This window comes from Dromaius novaehollandiae, chromosome 4 (assembly GCF_036370855.1).
Source record: "Dromaius novaehollandiae isolate bDroNov1 chromosome 4, bDroNov1.hap1, whole genome shotgun sequence".
Taxonomy (NCBI): domain Eukaryota; kingdom Metazoa; phylum Chordata; class Aves; order Casuariiformes; family Dromaiidae; genus Dromaius; species Dromaius novaehollandiae.
In genome coordinates this window covers 78,524,183-78,542,119 of record NC_088101.1, presented here as the reverse complement: position 1 = coordinate 78,542,119, position 17,937 = coordinate 78,524,183, and positions in this window count along the sequence as shown.

Here is a 17,937-nt window from a genome sequence, read left to right as displayed (position 1 = left end):
GTTTCTGGGAGTAATGCTCCTCCCCGCAGGAACATATATCTGACTTTATAATTCATGCATGCCTGGGAAGCTCAGTGCAGTCCCACCGGAGTAGCCAGATCAGTGGGAGTTTGTTTATTTAAAGCAGTGCATGCAGTAGCATGGAAAAAAATCAAATCTATCAGAACCCATAAGTCTTAATCCTAAAACAGCTTCGCTTTCCTTAAAATATGGACTAGAGAAAATGCTTTTAAAATGTGGCTTCCACGGAGTCTTGGCTGGGCATTGTGATCCCTATGGGACAATATTATAGCATAATAATTAAAACATTTACAAAATGATGATAAGCTATGGCCGATCCAAGTTTCTATGGAAATTTGGAGGCGATGGTGCATGCAGCTGTTCACATCTAATGCAAAGGTTGGCCGTAGCTCTGCCTCTGAGCGCGTCCGTAGCTGAGGGGATAATTTATCTGTGCTGTTTACGTAGCTCTCGGCTTGCACAGCCCTTTCCTACGGTTCCCAAGAAGAAGGGTGTCTTCCCTTCGACCCTCTCCGCCTGAGCAATTAATGCGTTAGAAGTTAATGAGACGCCACTGGCCTCCCCGCGCTGCCCCCCTGCCCTTCGCCTTCCCCAGCCCCCGGCTGCGGCCGAGCCGCTGCGGCCGTGCGGGTAAACCGTGCCGGGGAAGCCCGAAAGACGAAAATTCACCCGACGGATGACACTGGCAACTTAAGGACAGTTAAATGTTTCTATCCGGAGTCACGGCCATCCCTGCCCTCTCCACACCAGCTGCCGTGCCGAGAGCTTTGCAGACTCATGGATCGGGAGTGGATGCTGGGTGACGAAGCCAGAAACACCCGAGAAAGGACCTCGCGCGCTGCCGGGCTGATGCCTCTGACGAGCGCTTTGTAACCCGGACTGATGAAAAGCTGGACGACCTGCACCTGCCTGCCAGGAGCACAGGAGAGATGTTGGCCACCAGCTGACATTCATGACACAACTGGGTCTTATGCACACAAACCTGTTCCTCTCCAGCGAATCCTGGCCTCACCTAAAGACTTTCTACTTTGCAACGCCACGTTGCTGGAGAAGGAAGCATCGCCAGCCTCTGGGCAGGGACAGTTGGTCAGCAGAGCGTCGTTGCAGCAGGTACGTCACGGCCCCGGGGAGCAAAACCTTCCAGTCTCGTTGAAGCAGCGGCATGAAAACATGCCCTTTACAGCCGGCGAGCAAAACTGCACCGCTGAGCGTTGCACAGAAGGGAGCCTTGCGGCTGAAGCAGCGGCAGGGTTTCCCATCCCAAACCGATATTTAGTAACACTCACTTACCAATTTTCTCAGCGTTAATTTGAACTCAAAGGGAGAAAGCCTTAAAACTCAGTGCTTCTGAGTGAGAAGTAAAAAAAAAAAAGAAAAAGAAAAAGAAAAAGAAAAAGAAAAGAAAGAAAATCAGTGTTTTAGTTCCTGGTTGTATTCAACCGCTGCAGCGCAGCTGAGTTACAGTTGGGATGGAGGCGGCGATGGCTCATCAGTGTCATTGATTTTAGAGAGCAGCTGTATCCAGAGGCCCTCAGTCATTTCACAGTGAAAATAATTTGCAAATAAAGATACAGATCTCAAGACGTAAAAAAGCCAGTCAAAACACAAGGGAACTCAGAAGCTGAGATAAGTATCACTATATACTGCAGGCCTTCACTTAAAAACGTTCACGCTGGTCTGTGTAGTCAAAACAGTTCATGTTTTGCACATCTCCAGTTCGAGCAACTCCTACAGTCCTGGACACGTCAAATCATATAGTGCAATGCAAGGCAGCGTTTGCAATGTCAGCGGAGGGGAAAGGGCACGTGGGCACTGGGGGGACCTGAAATCTGCAGATGCAAGATCACACTTAGAAATCGTGTCTTTCAGCCAAAATAAAAGGAGGCATAAAATGCCTGCAATTGCACCTTTTAACTTGCAACTGAGCTACAGAGGAAAGCGACTGGAAAACCCGCTATGTGTGGCTAGGACTCAAGGGAGGTGGATGTGGGGTAGGCTGTACCATTCAAGCCTGCTTTTGCTCGCAGAAATACTCAGAGGAAAAAGTCATTCCCGCCATACTGATAACATTAATTTGGCTCATGTATGATATTCCAAGGAGTTAAGCCAGTGAAGAGAAACTGGTGATAATTGTGTTTGCAGGGCTTATGGCAGGAGCGCTTATCTATGGCATGTAATTACTGGGCACTTGTTTGTTTTACGCTGTTCTTCAATGTTTATAAAAAGGCATCCAGAGCAGAGGGTGTCGTATTCTTTCTTGTGGACATCGGAGGATATAAGATTCGAACACACATATTTGGTGTCGCAAAAAGACATAAGCCAAGCCACAAGTGACCTGAACTCCTCCGCTTCCCAGAACGGCAGGGCCAGAGCTCAGCCGCAGCCCGCAGACAGGCGCAGACGCCGGGCTTGCAGGGGTGTCTGCCACCGCTTCTCGGTCTGCCGTCGACCGACTTCAAGGGCTGAGGCGTTAGCAGTAGGGAAGGGCTTTGGGAGCGACACAGCTGTGCTTTCCTCGTGGTAGACAAGGCTTTCTGCTGCCTAGCTGTCTGTGCTGAGAGCTTGTCTTCAGGAGCGCAACTCTGTGCTTGTGCCAGTGTTTGTAGCAAGAAATCGCTGGCTGAGTTGGCTGCATCCCTTGTTCCTCATAGGAGCCCTGTTGCTAAGTCAAACAGTTATGTCACTGTGCAGCGCCTATGATTTTTCATAGAGTCTTGTTTTCTAGCTGACCTTCTGGGTATATTGGTTTCCCAATGCCAGAATCCTAAATTTCCAGTTGGACGCCAGCTGGATTTTCATCCTCTGCTTACAGCCCAGGAAAACGCAGCAGCAAATGGCTCTCTGCTGCCCTGCGTGCCCAGTGCTAACACAGCCGCCTCCGGAGGACCGGCTCCGTCTGCTTTTGGGGACCCGAGGGAGGATGGAGCCTTTCCCTGGGCATCGCTCCCTGGCCAACGTGGGGAGCGAAGGGCCGCGAGAGGCTGCCACCGGCCCTGCTGCACCTCCCGGCTTCTTGCAGGTTTTGCAAGACAAGAACCAGGCCCTGATTTCAGCTCCACCATCGACACTCTCGCCCTGGGCTTCGGCAAAGCCGAGATAAAATATGATGGTTTTTAGTAGCGCTTTACCTCTTTCCAGCCGTCCTACATCAGTTCCTGACCGTCACAGTAGCAAGCTGTAATAAAACAAGAATTAAGCCAGCTTAGTTTTAACCAGTAAGTAATAGATCCTTCAACACTTCAAGAAATCTATTTGAAAGCAATTTGTACAGAGTGTTTCCTTTCGGGTTTGCAGAGCACCAGATCTCGTGCCCTTACGGCCCATTTTGTTGTTCCTGGGATTACACTTTCAAAGCTAAGTACCCAAAAAGCTGCTTCGGTTCAAATCTTGCCATATAGAGATGAAGGCTTCAAATTCAAGAAATAATATTTAAATTCTGGTAGAGTGTTTTCCTTGTAATTACTACTGCTGCACGCTTTAAAATAGATCTGCAGTTAAACAGCAATTAGAGCCAATGTTAAGATCAGCAGCCAATCAGATCTATTAAAACAGAAAACTATTTTCGAGCCCATCCAAAAAACACAGCCCACCCCGCCAATTACAACACACCTTCCTCGTTAAAGTGCAGTTTTTCAGAGCAGTTAATGAACAGCTGCATCTGACCGCTGAGCTCAAACGAGCCCGAGTGCCAGCTAATAAGGCAGCTGCTCCGCGGACGCAGGCTGGGAGCAGGCCGCGCTTGGATTTGCTCTCCCCGAGCGCGGGGGGATGAGGCGGTGCTGCACACGCAGACACCCGCGGAGCCAGACGCAAGGGGAATGTGCTCCCAAAGAGCGACTCGGAGCCAAACCTGAAACCGTTACAGCCCGGGCGTAGCCTGAGGTGCCGGGAGCGCGTGCGCTTGTGCGGGAGAAACGCCCGGCTTCGCTGCATTGTGGCGTTGGTCGAGATTTCCACTCGAAGGAGAGATGGTTTTTCTGTCACGTAGGGAAAACAGAGCACTTCCTCCACCGACCTAGAGCGCTTACGGTGCAAAATACATTTCCAATTAGCAACATCCACAAATTTCCAATTTGTTTACAGCTAAAAAGGAGTTTAAAGAGATCTTTAAAATGTTTTGTTTGGGTCTTTTTAGGTCCCTTGGAAATTTAATAAAAGAAAAACACACGGCTCAAACTTCTGAGGCGGTTTAACTCACTGTAATTCTCAAATATATCCCAGACTCTTGGGAATTAAGGCAGTAATGTTTCTTTTGCCTAATGCTCTTCCAAGCTGAAAATGCGTCTTTCAAGACAGGCAGGAAAATACAATAATCCGCTACGGGGAACGCGGCAGGATCTGCCCTTTCCCAGAGGGGCTGCTCTCTCCCTTTGCTCCTCAGGAAACCGAACGCAGTGTTTCTCCTAATCAGGAGCAAATCTGGGAAGAGAGTTTCAGCATCTCCGTTGCCCTGGAAGGGCGTTAGGTGGTTCGAGCCTCCCCCAGCTCTGGGGAGCCAATGGCCAGTTTGAAAGAAAGATGAAAAACCGACCTTTACGAATACTCCTGTTATCGTAAGTAAAATATCCCAGACTATCCTTCTTATATCATTTTCTGCCTGTATGTGACAATACTAATTTTTAAAAAGGTTAAGGAAAAACATTCTAAATGTTTGGAAAAAAAGTCTACAAAACACATTCAAATGTGTGATAAAAAAATCTACCTGTTTATCTTGACTAGACTCAAATACTTAAAAGACGCCTGCTTTGTTTTGCAATTTTTACTGTAGGGCCATGGCACTCCTGCAAAGGAAACTTTAATCTACGCAAAATATACAAAGAAATAACAGATACGCCCGAATGTATGTGCTTAACTGTAGCTATACAGTACCTGAGTTTTTAAGCACCTTCCTTTAAATAATTAAATTTAAAAAATTAGAATCACATTCACCCTACCTCTATTTTAATGTATTTTTAAATCTAGGAAGATAAATGCAATATTCAGATCAATTTCCCTCTTTTCCAATACCTGATCTGTCACAAAGCCCGCACCCAAGGGCTCTCCTCCCCCCCCCCCCCAAAGCAAAGATTACTGAAGCAAAGATGAATAAATCAAGCCCTTTTTTGTCTCCCAGTCTGCTGCTACTTCCTCCAGAGCAGTGCAGCTCTCAGGTAGTTAGGTAGGAAAAGGCTAAAGAATACAGAGAAAGTATTTTAATGTATTAGTCATTCACAAACCATTCCTTTTTTGCAACAAAATGTGGCTAAGGACCACATTAAAATAACATCCCACCAAGCTTTAGAAGTCACGTTACCAGCTGAAAATTTGGAGTGCAGACTTGCAGAAAAATGTATCCTGCAGCTCTTTGACTGCTTCCCAGGCGACTGAGTTCACTTGCTGAACACAAGGAGGCTGAGTCTCTATTCTGCAGCAGGAAGATCGGACTGTAAACCTGCAAAAATACTTTTATTGGTGCTCTTCGACCTCTAACGTTTGTACACAGTGTGGGGCCGTGACATGGCCTCACGAGATGGTCCTTGCACCAATTTTCAGTAGCACAGGGAGCTGCTGCGGCAGTGAGGGCAGGCGGCACACCACGGTCAGCTATCGCACACGCCTATCTGGCACCTTGCACATTCCCGGGGACCTCCTGAACATAAGGAAAAACTTCTTTACTGTGAGGGTGACTGAGCACTGGAACAGGTTGCCCAGAGAGGCTGTGGAGTCTCCATCCTTGGAGATATTCTAAAGCCATCTGGACACGATCCTGGGCAACGTGCTCTAGGTGACCCTGCTTGAGCAGGGGGTTGGACTAGATGCTCTCCAGAGGTCCCTTCCAACCTCTGCCATTCTGTGATTCTGTGACTCTGGGGATCTCTAATCCAACTCATGCCTCCAAGCTGGGCCATCACCAGTGTGAGGTCAGGCCAGCTCTGGCTTTGCCTGGCCACGTCTTGCGCCACGATTCCCCCATGACTGTGCCACCCACCTGGTGAAGACGTTTTTCCTGATGTCCGCAGTGGTCTCATCTGTATCAGATTGCCATGGGAACAGGACATGTGAGAACAGTTCTCTAGAGACTTGCTGTTGGCAAAAATAAATAACTACATAAATTACTCTTTATGCATGGGATGATACTGATGACATTTGAGCTCAATCCAAACTGATGACCCCTTGACAAAATTTTCCCACTACAGCCCTTCCTATCATCTTGGGTAATCTTAAAAATACAAAAGGAAAGCACCAGCTCTTCAGGTTTTACTCCTGTAATCCACATCCATCTTTCTCCCTCCTTAATTGTTCTAGCTTTACATCAGCAAAATGAAAAAGAACGTACCCAACAGTTTTAATCAACAATTTTTTAAAATGCTGACTCTGCACTGATTTTGCCATTTTTCTTTGAAATGAAACTGTCACTGAGAAAGTAGAACTCATCAGTTGTACCAATAGATGTGATAAAAAGGATAGTGATCCCAGAAGGGCAAAATAGTTAAAAACAAAGAAACCAACAACATTCTGAAGACAAAAGAGAGAAGTATTGGGTAGACAGAAAACAGAGCTAGGCAAGAGGGAAGAGATAAGTGCCTTTTTCTATGAACTTCTCAAGTACCTTTTCCTGTTGGGAGGAAAAAAGACACTTAGATCTTGATACTTTCATGGCAACTTTAGATAATCACCGCAGAGCATTACACTTCTAGGCTTTCTGTCTTCCCCGGTATGTTACTATCCCACCCGAAACCTCATCCAGGACATTCCTGGAGAAGTCACCTGCTTTCATCACACCTGGTATCTAATAGAGGCATAAGAGAGTTTAATCACAGACTATGCACAGAGATTTCTGTTCAAACAGCCAAGAAAGCTGCTGACGTGTTGTTACTGGAGATGCTGAAGAAGGAGAAGAACAGCCAGGAAACCATGGAGTGTCTAGTTTGGGAGGTTGTGCTGGTGAAGCTGCTGGTATCACCTCAGCCAGTCCAGACCTTGCATGAAACACCCCAAGACGACACAGCATATGAAGGAGACCAAAGTGATCAAACAGCCCATGCATGAACTTGCACCCATTTCAATCACGCTTGCTCAATTTAACAGGTTATCCATGGATTGCTCAGAAAAAGTCGGCCCTGTTTGAGAAATGAGCCCATAAAGGTCCCTGACTGGACTCCTCCTGGAACAAGCACTTGCACGAAAAGCAATGTTCTTATTGCCTCTCTCTCCAGCCTTGATAAGTTTCCACAGCCAAAATTTTCAAGACTGACTACTGATTCGGGGTGTTCAGTTTGAAACATCTTGAAGAGCTGATTTGTCTTTCATCAGGAGGTAAGCAAGCATTTTCAGAGCAGTGGTCTCATATAAAGCTGTGCCAAATCAGAAGCTCAAAAATTAGGTTGCAAAAATAACATATCACTTTCTAAAATTGTGGCAAGTTAAAATAAATCATGCTAACTTGATGCTTTTGCCTTGAGTTTCTTATACGGTTTATTCATGCAGCGTCTTCCAGGTCCTTTTTCTTTCTATTCCAGTGCACCTTTTACAAATGCGTGTTAACGTATGCATTTCGCAGAGACATGGAACACATTCTATAAATGCTTTTATTGATGGTGATGGGAGATGGGCTTCACTGCACATTGTTTATGATTCTTTTCAGGTATATGTTTAAAAAGAGAATGAAATAAGTCAAGTATAGACAGATACTTAGTTAGAAATATGTTATGCATATTGTGAGATAAATATAGATGAGAAATGGAAAATGCCCATTTGCTAAGAGCTGAGTTAGGTATCTCAGAGCAATGTAGGCTGTGCCCTTTAGAGTTCAACTCCAAGTTTTTACACACGTTTGCCAAGGAGTCATGACTCCCACATTACACAGTGACTGTGTGCCAAGTCTATACAACAGCGAACCACTGCTTTCTACAGACCCTGAACCTCAGCTGCGCAGGATGTGAACCTGACACCTCTACACTTTTTCACTCAGGACAAGATGTTTTATGGTAATTTTAAATGCAAGCAGAAGCGAATGAGTAAAATCCTGCTTTCAGTTGGCACGCAACAATAGACACAGCACAAAAATGAACACAACTAAAGTCCCAGCCTCACACGTACAGGATGTGACTGTCTCCAGCACTGTTGGTAGGGGACACCACCACATGAGGTATGGCAAAGCTCAGATAGAGGTCTAGCCTCTGTCTAGTCATAATCATTGCTATCCCTGGCTTAAAAAGAATTTGAAAATGGTACTATTGCTTTTTAAACTCTTTGGTTTTGTGGATTTCAGTATTGATCTGCATGGGACATATATTCAAAATATTGTGGGTGGCTCAAACCAGGTCATTGATGAGTAAAGGACTCATGACCCTTTCACTCACTCTTTCTCACTAAGTCTGTGAATTCCATTTTTTACTACACTAAAAATGGCTGAACTCTTGCTTTTCTCAAGTAAATTGTCCTATTTCTCCAGTGCTTCAGGAGATTCCTTCTAAAATGGAGTAGGGACGCAATTCATTTCCACACTGTTTTCTTCCAGCAGCATAACGTGTATTTTTCTTGTTCCTTTGTGGGCCCGCTGCCTCCCTTTTTCAGGACTCTCTGTGCCAGGTGCTTTTGCTCTCCCTGAGTGGAGTCCCGTCCTTACAACGTAAATCTGCTGCATCACCCGCTTCTGCAGCGCAAGGAGCCTCCCCTGGCTTTGCTGCCAGAGTATCGAGCCACAGGGAAGAAGAGGTTTGTGAAGTCCAGAAATAAGCTGCAGGAGAATAAAGGACAGCTGAGTGTTGGCTGCTGTGCAAAGGCGATGTACACGCTATCCCTGTGGACCATGCCTGGGAGGCAACTTTAATTCCTAAGCTAATTGCTAAGGACTGGCTTGTGTCCACAGGATTAAGGACCAGCACTCTCTGAAGTGAACTGGCTATGTTCACACTGTGTAGCACTTGGCCTGGGTCCCCTCTGAGCTCCAAGTAGTGCCCCAAAGACCTTAAGTCAATGATTATTACAACTTTTTTTTTTTTAGTTTGAAATTCTCCAAATAATGAAAGGACTGGGTTGCAGCCTGCCAGAACTATGTTTTTATAGCAGGATGAAAGCGTGTTTTGAGTTCTGAAGCAGGGCATGAAGGTCAGCGGAGGCACAAGAGGAGGTCCAGAATGGAGTGTGGTCCAACTCATGACAGGTCTTTCTGTCTGGGCAGTCCTCGAAAAAGTACCTGTCAGTAGTGTCGAAGCTTCTCCTTGGAAGAAACCAGTTGGTTTGCTTGACACTAGAGACAGGAGCGAGCTCATATGCATGCTGTGCAGACAGTCGGGTGAGCAGAGCCCTGGAGGGAAACCAAGGGAGCCAAATTGGCTGTACAGACAAGAGGTGCTTTCATATCCCCACCTTGGTTTCGCCAGGTAAGATGCTAAATAGGGAACAAGTGGTGCAATTTTTCCTCCCCCATTACCTGCAGGATAGGCAATGCCGGTCCCCATGCTGGCTGTCGGGTGTTGATGTAAATATCAATTTCTAGGTATTGCTGGCACATGGCTTTTCAGTCACTACAAACGCCGACAGCTTAGCAAAATGAGGACTGTATTTGTGTCTTGGCTTTATACTAATTTAGTTATTTTCAAAAGTTAGTATGACTAAAGAGCAGTTTTTGTTTATATCTCTAAACTGCCATAGCCTTTGATTTGTGGCTTGTATAGGGTTTTAGCCTTACTTTTAACCTTACCACTTAAGATCTGTAAAATATTATTTTAAAAACAGATTAAATAGCACCCAACTAATCAACTTCAGTAGCTCCCCCATCCTACTTACAGTCCACGTTTCCAATAATGCAGGTTTGGCTGAGAAGCAGTATGAGACAGCGTTATTCTATATAATGTGTAGTAAATTTACAGTAATACATGAAAATATTTACTTTAAAATATAAATGTAATTATATAAGTGTAATTACAGATAAGACTGTGCCTCTTTGAGCCAGCTCAAATTACAGCTTCAAATTACAACAATAAAACAGCTTCAAATTAATGACCTTGATAAATTTCATTATGGATAGGAGAAAATGCCACTCATTATAGGCTAGGCTTACACCACCTGACCTCATTTCACGAGCTTTGCTTTCCCTGCAACGGAGGAATGTCTGATAAAGCATCAGGTGAGCCTTTCCTCCAAAAGGTGTTGCTAAGCAATCAGCTGCAGGGTTATAAATGTTGAGTGTTTAATACACGGTACCCGGGAGTAGAAATTAATGAAAATTTTCTTTCCAGGTATTAAGGGAACTAGGATGGCTCAACTGAATGGTGCTGGACTAGTTTGGAAATGGTAATTAACCCAATTTGAGGGCAGTCATCAACATATATATATACAGACTGAACTAATTTATCATGTGCCTTATGAGTTGAGTTGTAAAACCAAGATACATTAATGATTTAATAGGAGGAACAATTTGATTTGTCATTACCAATAGGTGTGTAACTAAATTAATTTCCTGAATACTTTATGCTGATGAAGTCAGGCTTAAACTTCTCTTTGTAGTTTTACATTGTATTATATACCCTTCTCACTAGCTTTAATCACAGCTAAGAAATACATTGTACAAGTCAAACTACTCCAAAGCACTGAAATATTTTCAGGGTGATTTAGAAACCCAAGAAAATCACAGGAGTCAAAATCAAAGATCAGCTTTAATGTCAGCCCAATGATGTATATTTGATTAAATATTAATTCATGGAAGTTTGTTATGTACTTACAGCTAAGCTGTCTTGATCCATGTGAAGGGCACGGTCACGTATATAAACCTGACAGCTGAAAAAGGACAGGTCAGCCTAGCAGATTCCACTCAAATCTTTCCTGCAGTTCTTGTCTAATTAGTGCTCTACCCTGATAAATTGTTCAGTTATCACTATCATGGAGTTATTAAAATGTAAGATAGATATTCAGGCAGTCACCCAAGACTGAAAAATGCAGAGTCTCTCTGGAAACATAGCAGGGAGAAAGGGCTGAGCAAAGTGACCAGGGACAACAGGATGGTAACCGAATTCTGTTTTATTCAAAGAATTTGACTAAAACCTTTTACTACCTGTGACTGAGCTACAGCCAAGACGGGAACATATGGAATTGTGTTGCTTTCTTGTTAAAAACAAAAAAGAAAAAGCCACCAGATAGAGCAGCTTCCTGAACTACTTAGTGGGACATTAAGTGGGAAAAGGAGCACATAGCATATACTGCAAGCTGGGATGCTGTAACAGCCAAATTGGTGAAACACTTCTGCTTTTACCTTCCAACATGCATTGCCATCTCACAGATTTCCCAGAAGAAGAGTTTTAGCTATACTTCTGGCCTTTAACTTCCCAGATGATACATTACATCCTCTACCATGGCAAATACATCCACAGCTATCAACGAATGACTTTCTACTTTCAGCCCCCCTGCTTTGAGTGTCAAGTAAAGTCAACATGAGGATGGAGCCACTTTTTTCCCCATCCATAGCTGTTTCTTGGTTCCAAGGTCTTGTACTGTAATTTCTTGGAGAAGGTTTTTGCTTGAGAGAAACTGTTAATAGCATTTCATTTGGTATCATTGCTCTGAACTCCCCAGTTATACCACATTAATTCAGAGCTCCCCTGGGTGGGTGAGTTCACGGTATCAGTTAACCTCTTCTGCTGGAAGTCTCAAATGTGACTTAGCAGTATTTCTGGGTATTGTGACAGAAACGAAAACTCATCATTAATTAAAAGTATAAGCAAAAGTGATTTTTATAGTTGGATCAACCAGCGTTCAGACATCAGCTCTTTGCATTGCTTTTTCACTGTGTTAAAGAAAATTTTCAAATTCAACATGATCAACCTATCAAGTCTCACCTCTGGTAGAAAAACAAGGCAGCTTGCAGAACGCCATAAAGCGCCTGTGAATAGTGAGCTAGCTGGATCCTTGAAACATTTAGATTTTGATCCTGCTTTCGGGAATGGAAAATGAGCTGCAAATTTGGGGAACACCCAGCTTTTCCTTATTCCTATCAATTTGCGAATTGTTTACTACTATTTTAAACTCCTTTAAAGAGTCCCTCAAGGTGTTATTAATTGGATCCACAAAGGGATCAAGCTCAGGTTTTTCAAAGAGCCTCTCAACTGCTACCCACAGATTCCTGACTTCTCACCAGGAATGCGCTTTTAGGTGCCCATCCGCCTAAATCCTGGCAGGCTGAGCTGTCTGGCGCCCCAGGTTTCCACTCGTCTTCCCCATATCTGCTAGGCATTCCCAGATTACAGCGGGAGGAACGTGCTGACTTTACCCCCCAGTGCCAGAAGCAGATAGAGAGCGAGCAGTACCATCTGCTGCTGGTGGTGGTCACTTCTATGTAAGGCTCTAGTCCACACTCCTTGGAGTTGGTTTTACCTAATTACAGTTGAATGCTATATTCCAGAGGCCTGTCTGTAACCCCTGTCACGTGAACGCCGCAATCATTAAGCCCCATGCTTCGTTTTATACCCATGCTTCTGCCCCCGTGACTCTTGCCAGCAACTCAGCTTCAAAGGCAGGACGGTGCACGCCGTCGCTCAGACGTCCTGTGCCCAGCAGGCCGGGGGGCTCTCACGGAAACTGTGGGGTCAGTCCTGCGGTCCCCCACTCCTGCCCTCAAGCCAGTAGGGCCCTGAGCCCCAGTCTTCTGGTCCAGGGGGAGTTCTGCAGTCACTGGTCCGTTGCACAAAAAGTAGACCACATCACCACCAACACGAACGACACTGTCCTGCTACCACGCTGCTAAGGTGGGCTGAATCCCTAGTTAATCCCACTAGTAATGTAATCTCCTTACACTCTCGACAGACAAAACAAACCCCTATTTTAAGTGGACAGGACTGCCCTCTGGAGGCACCCCTGTTTTCCTACATAGTCCATGAACAGAAGAAAATTCCTAAGCTAGACAGGCTGCAGGTCTCGAGAGACACCTTACTGGTTGCATAGGAAATTTATGCAGCTACATTAGGTACAGCTGATCATCTCCCTCCGCTGAGGTCAGAAGATGGCAACTTTGGCACCTAAGTTGAGCAGACGGGGCTCTACCCTAGAGGCCTCTCTGGGGTGAAGGATTTCATTAGGTAGCAGGGTGCATTGGAGTTGTTTGCTCCACAGCTGGCCAAAGTGCTTTCTGTGGATTTCTCTCTGTGGCCCAGGCTCAGGCAGGACCCTAACTCCTGCCTTCCCATCGGTACAATACTCTGTTAAGCAAATGAGGACCTATGCACTTTCAATTCCCCAAAGACCATGGGCACCTCACAGACTTTCTTAAGAGCAAGCCTTAAACTAGCTTTTCTCTGGTCAACACCAGACTCTGCTCTCTTTCTCAATGCCTGGCAAAAAACAAGTCTTGCGGAAGTGCCTGCATTACCCAACAGAGCCACGTGCCCAGGAGGACTGGCCACAAGCACAGCAGCCCCGCAGTGACAACACAGCTCGAGGCGTTGTGAACAGCCCGTGCTGGCCGGTATCAGACAAGTCTGACAGAGGAAGAGACCTCAGAAGTGCTACATTGCCACGGATTTCATGAGAAGTCAGTGGCTAGATGAAATGAGAGATGCAACCAGAAACCCACCTGGTCTGGCCAGCTGAGCTGAGGTTGGTGTACAGCCACCCCAAACCCAGCTGGCTTCTTCCTACCTGTCTCCAGGGTTATGAGTTTTGCTGCTCACAAACCAGCTGGTACTGTGTCCTGGCAGCAAACTAACAGAGCCAGGAGATGGACACGAGTCTGGGGGCTGTTGCTGCTTCTGCCAGGTTACCTGGGTAGGCGGCTGCAGTGTTTTCTCCAGCTCTGTGACGCTGTGGCCGCAATTGGGTCTTGGTCGACCTGGCTGACCCTTTTCCAATGCCACCAAGTGCAGTTCGGCAGCAAGAAGGAGAGGGGCAAAGGAAAGGACCGAGTCTCAGGGAGAGACTCGTGTGTCCCGAGACACAGGAGACCTGCAACAAGAATGAGAAATTGGTATTCAAATGCTCTCGCCTCATGGACAGTCACCCCCGGTCTGCAAATCCAAGAGCTTTGCAGGGAGATTGCAGCCACCTCCAGAACAGGGCTGTTCCCACAGACATGTGGCTCTGAGGGTTTGTTTTTCCTTCCCAAATAGTTGATGTGGGGAATAGATAAGTGTGACTGTGGGATTTACAGGGTGTATGGAAACACTAGCGTTTCTACAGGGTGTGCATATCCGTTCTGGTGTCGTATACAACGCGGGAAGGTCAAGCCCTGACACCTTCATTCATTTGGGGCTGTGCCTTGCTCTACAGGTAACTCTCCTTCGGCACCTCTGGGACTATTTTCAAGGAGATGCTCTGAAGAAGTAAAGGTGTTGGAATCCGTCCCTGGGTGACTGAATGATTGGATGCTTTTTCATTTCCCCAAAGAACAGATTTTTTTTTCCTCATAGAAGTACCAGACAAGTGATAGGCATCACCCAAACTTCACAGTGAGTGTGACTTGACACAGGCTAATTCCCAGAGGCCACGCTGTTTTGACCCCTTTCCTCCTAAACTGGCGTGCCTATGGGGGAAACCTTCCAGCAGGAAGCCTGGAATGCAATATCACAATTTTAGCAAAAACTGGGTAAAAAGAGTCTTTTCCAAACCTGCCTCACTTTTTCAATGAAAATTATTATGGACATTAATTTTTAGGCAGCACTCAAGTAAATTCACTAAAGTCGTTATAGGACTCAAGTCTGATGATTTTATTTGCCTTACATAGCACAAAGCATACCCTTCATCTCAGCTGCCCCTTGCTCCTAGTTGTCTGATGGCTCCAGTTTCACCAGGCATTTACAAAAAGGGCAGTACTCCAGCTCTTATTAGGTTTTTTCGATTTGCTAAGGCTTGTGCTTTCGGATCTGTTCGCAACTAAAAAATTCATGTGGAGAAATGGAGCTGAACCCAAGTAAACTAACGTCGTGGGGTAATTTGGGGGAATTCAGACCTGACGCTTCATTTAAATTTCCACCGCTGCACCTCTTCTCTCAGAAGCAAAGACCTTGTAAGCCAAAATTGCTTCTCGGCGTGCCCACTTTGCATCCTGTCTGTGGAGGGTCGTACCAGCGGCCCAGCCGGCCTCCCACATTAAACCAGTCACCTTTAGCTGAGGCTGTTGAATCGCAAGGTCAAACTGGATAATAAATTAACCTGATCTCAAGCTCGGATGCAGGTGACAGCATTCTCCATCCCCTGGAAATGAAAGGTAGAACAGTATTAAACCACAGAGCATTAAACAACTAGCTTTGCTCTCCAAAATGCCCTTCCCAGCTCGTACTTTGCTACCGTCTTCATGCATATCCATACACGCACAGTTCTGCTGTGAAGTAATCTTAAATACAGCTTTTACAGAATGGCGTTTCTCTTCTGCCCCTTGATTTAGGCAGCATTTCTGCTGTTTGCGCTAATGGTATAGCTCTTGTTCAGACACGCACCTCTCTCCCTCTCGCAATCATTTCAGCCTTTCCTGCTTAAGCCATAGCCATAGCATGGTGTTAATGCCACCGCAGTCCTTCGCAGAAGCAGCTGTGAGTTTACAAACTACAGCGCAGTCAACCAGTGCCAGGAGGATTTTTTTTATGTTCAGACTGTTAAAGTGCGGGAAACAATTTTCTCCAGTTTGTTTGAAAACATTCAGTGACTCTTTTTTTTAATTTCTCGTGGTCTGTGGCTCACTCCGAACAATTCAGCCTCGACCCCTCATTGCGGCTGGGTCCTTTCCCCTCGCCGGTGACTGCTGTCTTTTCAGCCAGGGTTTTGATGCTAATGCTGAAGGATAGCCAGTTTTAAATTCCCTTTCCATCTGTCCTGAAGACTGGAGATTATGACTTCTTCCTCAGACAGCTGTCAGTAAAACTTTGTCGCAGAGTTTGAGGTGTAGAAATATAAAAGGGACGTAATACAGTCAGCGCACACTGGTTTCAAATACAAGTATTGAAAGAAACCCTCTTCTGAAGTACATGTACTGAGTCCCTCTCTTAAAATGAGTGAGAGTTTCCCTCTCTGTAAGGCAGGGAAGCTGCTGCCTGCCTCCAGGCAGCTCCCGCTGGCACCACTCCTCCGAGGGGGAAGCAGAGCATTCGCAGCAAAATAAATCATGTTTCTTCCATAATTGTTCTCTCCATTCCAACAGGCTAAAGACAAAAAAGGTACCCTTGATTGCCTACAACCTGTAAAAATGGGTGCCCATCCTGTATTGATCCATACCTTCAGGAGACATTTGTGTTATTTAATTTGCTCGATGTAGAAGTTTAGTCATTTCTCAGAAAATGCAGTCACTTCCTAAAACTAAATAGAAAAAAATAAAGAAAAATAAAATAGAAAAAGAACAGGTGTCTCAGGCAGTAAGAGCAGTGAAGATGGTCCCATTCTGCAGCTCATTTCGGCTTCCGCATGGTTTTTGCCCAGAGATAATTTCTTCATCCTTTCAAGGCACGATGGGAGTTCCTACAGCAATGCGGCCGCATTAAGATAAACCTGTAAGATGGAACCACTACTGCTGTGCAAACTCACCATCCAGACAGATTTAGGAAAACAGTAACACTTCGGTGACGTAAGATAGCCTTGGGAAGTAAGATGGTATGTTAGGACTGTCTTTTCCACCCACATAAATTCTCCCGGTGTAACAACTCACCTAGAGATGGTGAAACCCACCGCTGGGATGCAGGGAGAAGGACTTCCACTTCAGCAATTGCCACGAGCTCCCTCTGCTCTCCGTGTACATGGTGGGGCCGAGGGGGATGTCTCGCCTGCCCCGGCCCACGCTGCAGGAGCCGGCTGTCCCGCAGCGCCGGGCTCGCTCTGCACCCACGGGCATCGCCGGTGCTGTCCTCGGGGGGACGGCATCTTCCCTCCAGGCCCTTTTGCCCAGCTGCTTTGCTTGCAGTGAGGTTTCAGGGGGCAGAAATCACCGATGGGAATCACCGTGGTATTTTTGCCATTAACATTGCACACGCCCCAGGAAGCCTCCAGGTGCCCTTTGCTGTTACACCTAAGACCAGCGACCCCTTCTCCTCCTCTCCACCGTCTCTCCACGGCCCCTCCAGGGCAGGAACCAGCCTGAACATCTCCTTCTCTCCCAAGCCCTCCTTTTCCCCAGGCACAGAAGTGCCCATCCTGCAGCTGCCCAAGGCCCAGCAGCTTGGACCTCTCCTAAAACCTCTCCTAGACCTCTCCATTTTGGCCACATCCACCTGAGTGAGGGGTTTAGCTGAAAGGCTTTTCTGAACAAGGACTGTGGTGGGTCTAGGGTTTTACCCAATAGCTTTCCAGAATTTTTATACTATCCCTGTCCAGAGGTGATAGAAAAATGAGCATGGATATGGGAAATGGTCCTCTCTGAGGTGGTACCAGTCACACCGAATTTGTTAATCTAGATGTGGAGATGTCCTCTCGAGTTTTGCTGGCACAGCGTGGGTTCGCCGCTCCAGATTTTTGTGGGAGGGAAGCGCAGGGAACGCTCTCCCATAAGTAAGCTGGAGATTTGCCTGAGGAAGGGCAGCTGCACTAGCCTTCAAAGCCTTTTTTTTAAAAATAACAAATCAAGATCTTTTTTCAACTTTGTCCCCATTTTAAAGCAAAGTCCCAGTGTAATTTCCATGCTAATCAGATGAAAGCTTGCAAAATACATTTCCTTCAAGAGCTGGGGACATGTATGAAGTTAACTCTGGGTGACCTGTGACTTTGTCAGTGACACACATGATTTAAATCCATGCAAATGAAAACCTTGCCCATGCCACAGGCAAATTCTTTGCTTTTCCCATGCTGCTCTCAAGGAGCTGGATATGTTTGATGAGTGAAGTCTTAGTGGTGCATTTCAGCAATAATTCATATCCCATACATAATTTAGGAACTCACTGCACTCCCCCCGTAACACAAGTTGTGCAGCATGTACACACAAGGCTAGACAGTGGCTTTAAGGAGGCTCCAGGCATAATTCACAGTAAG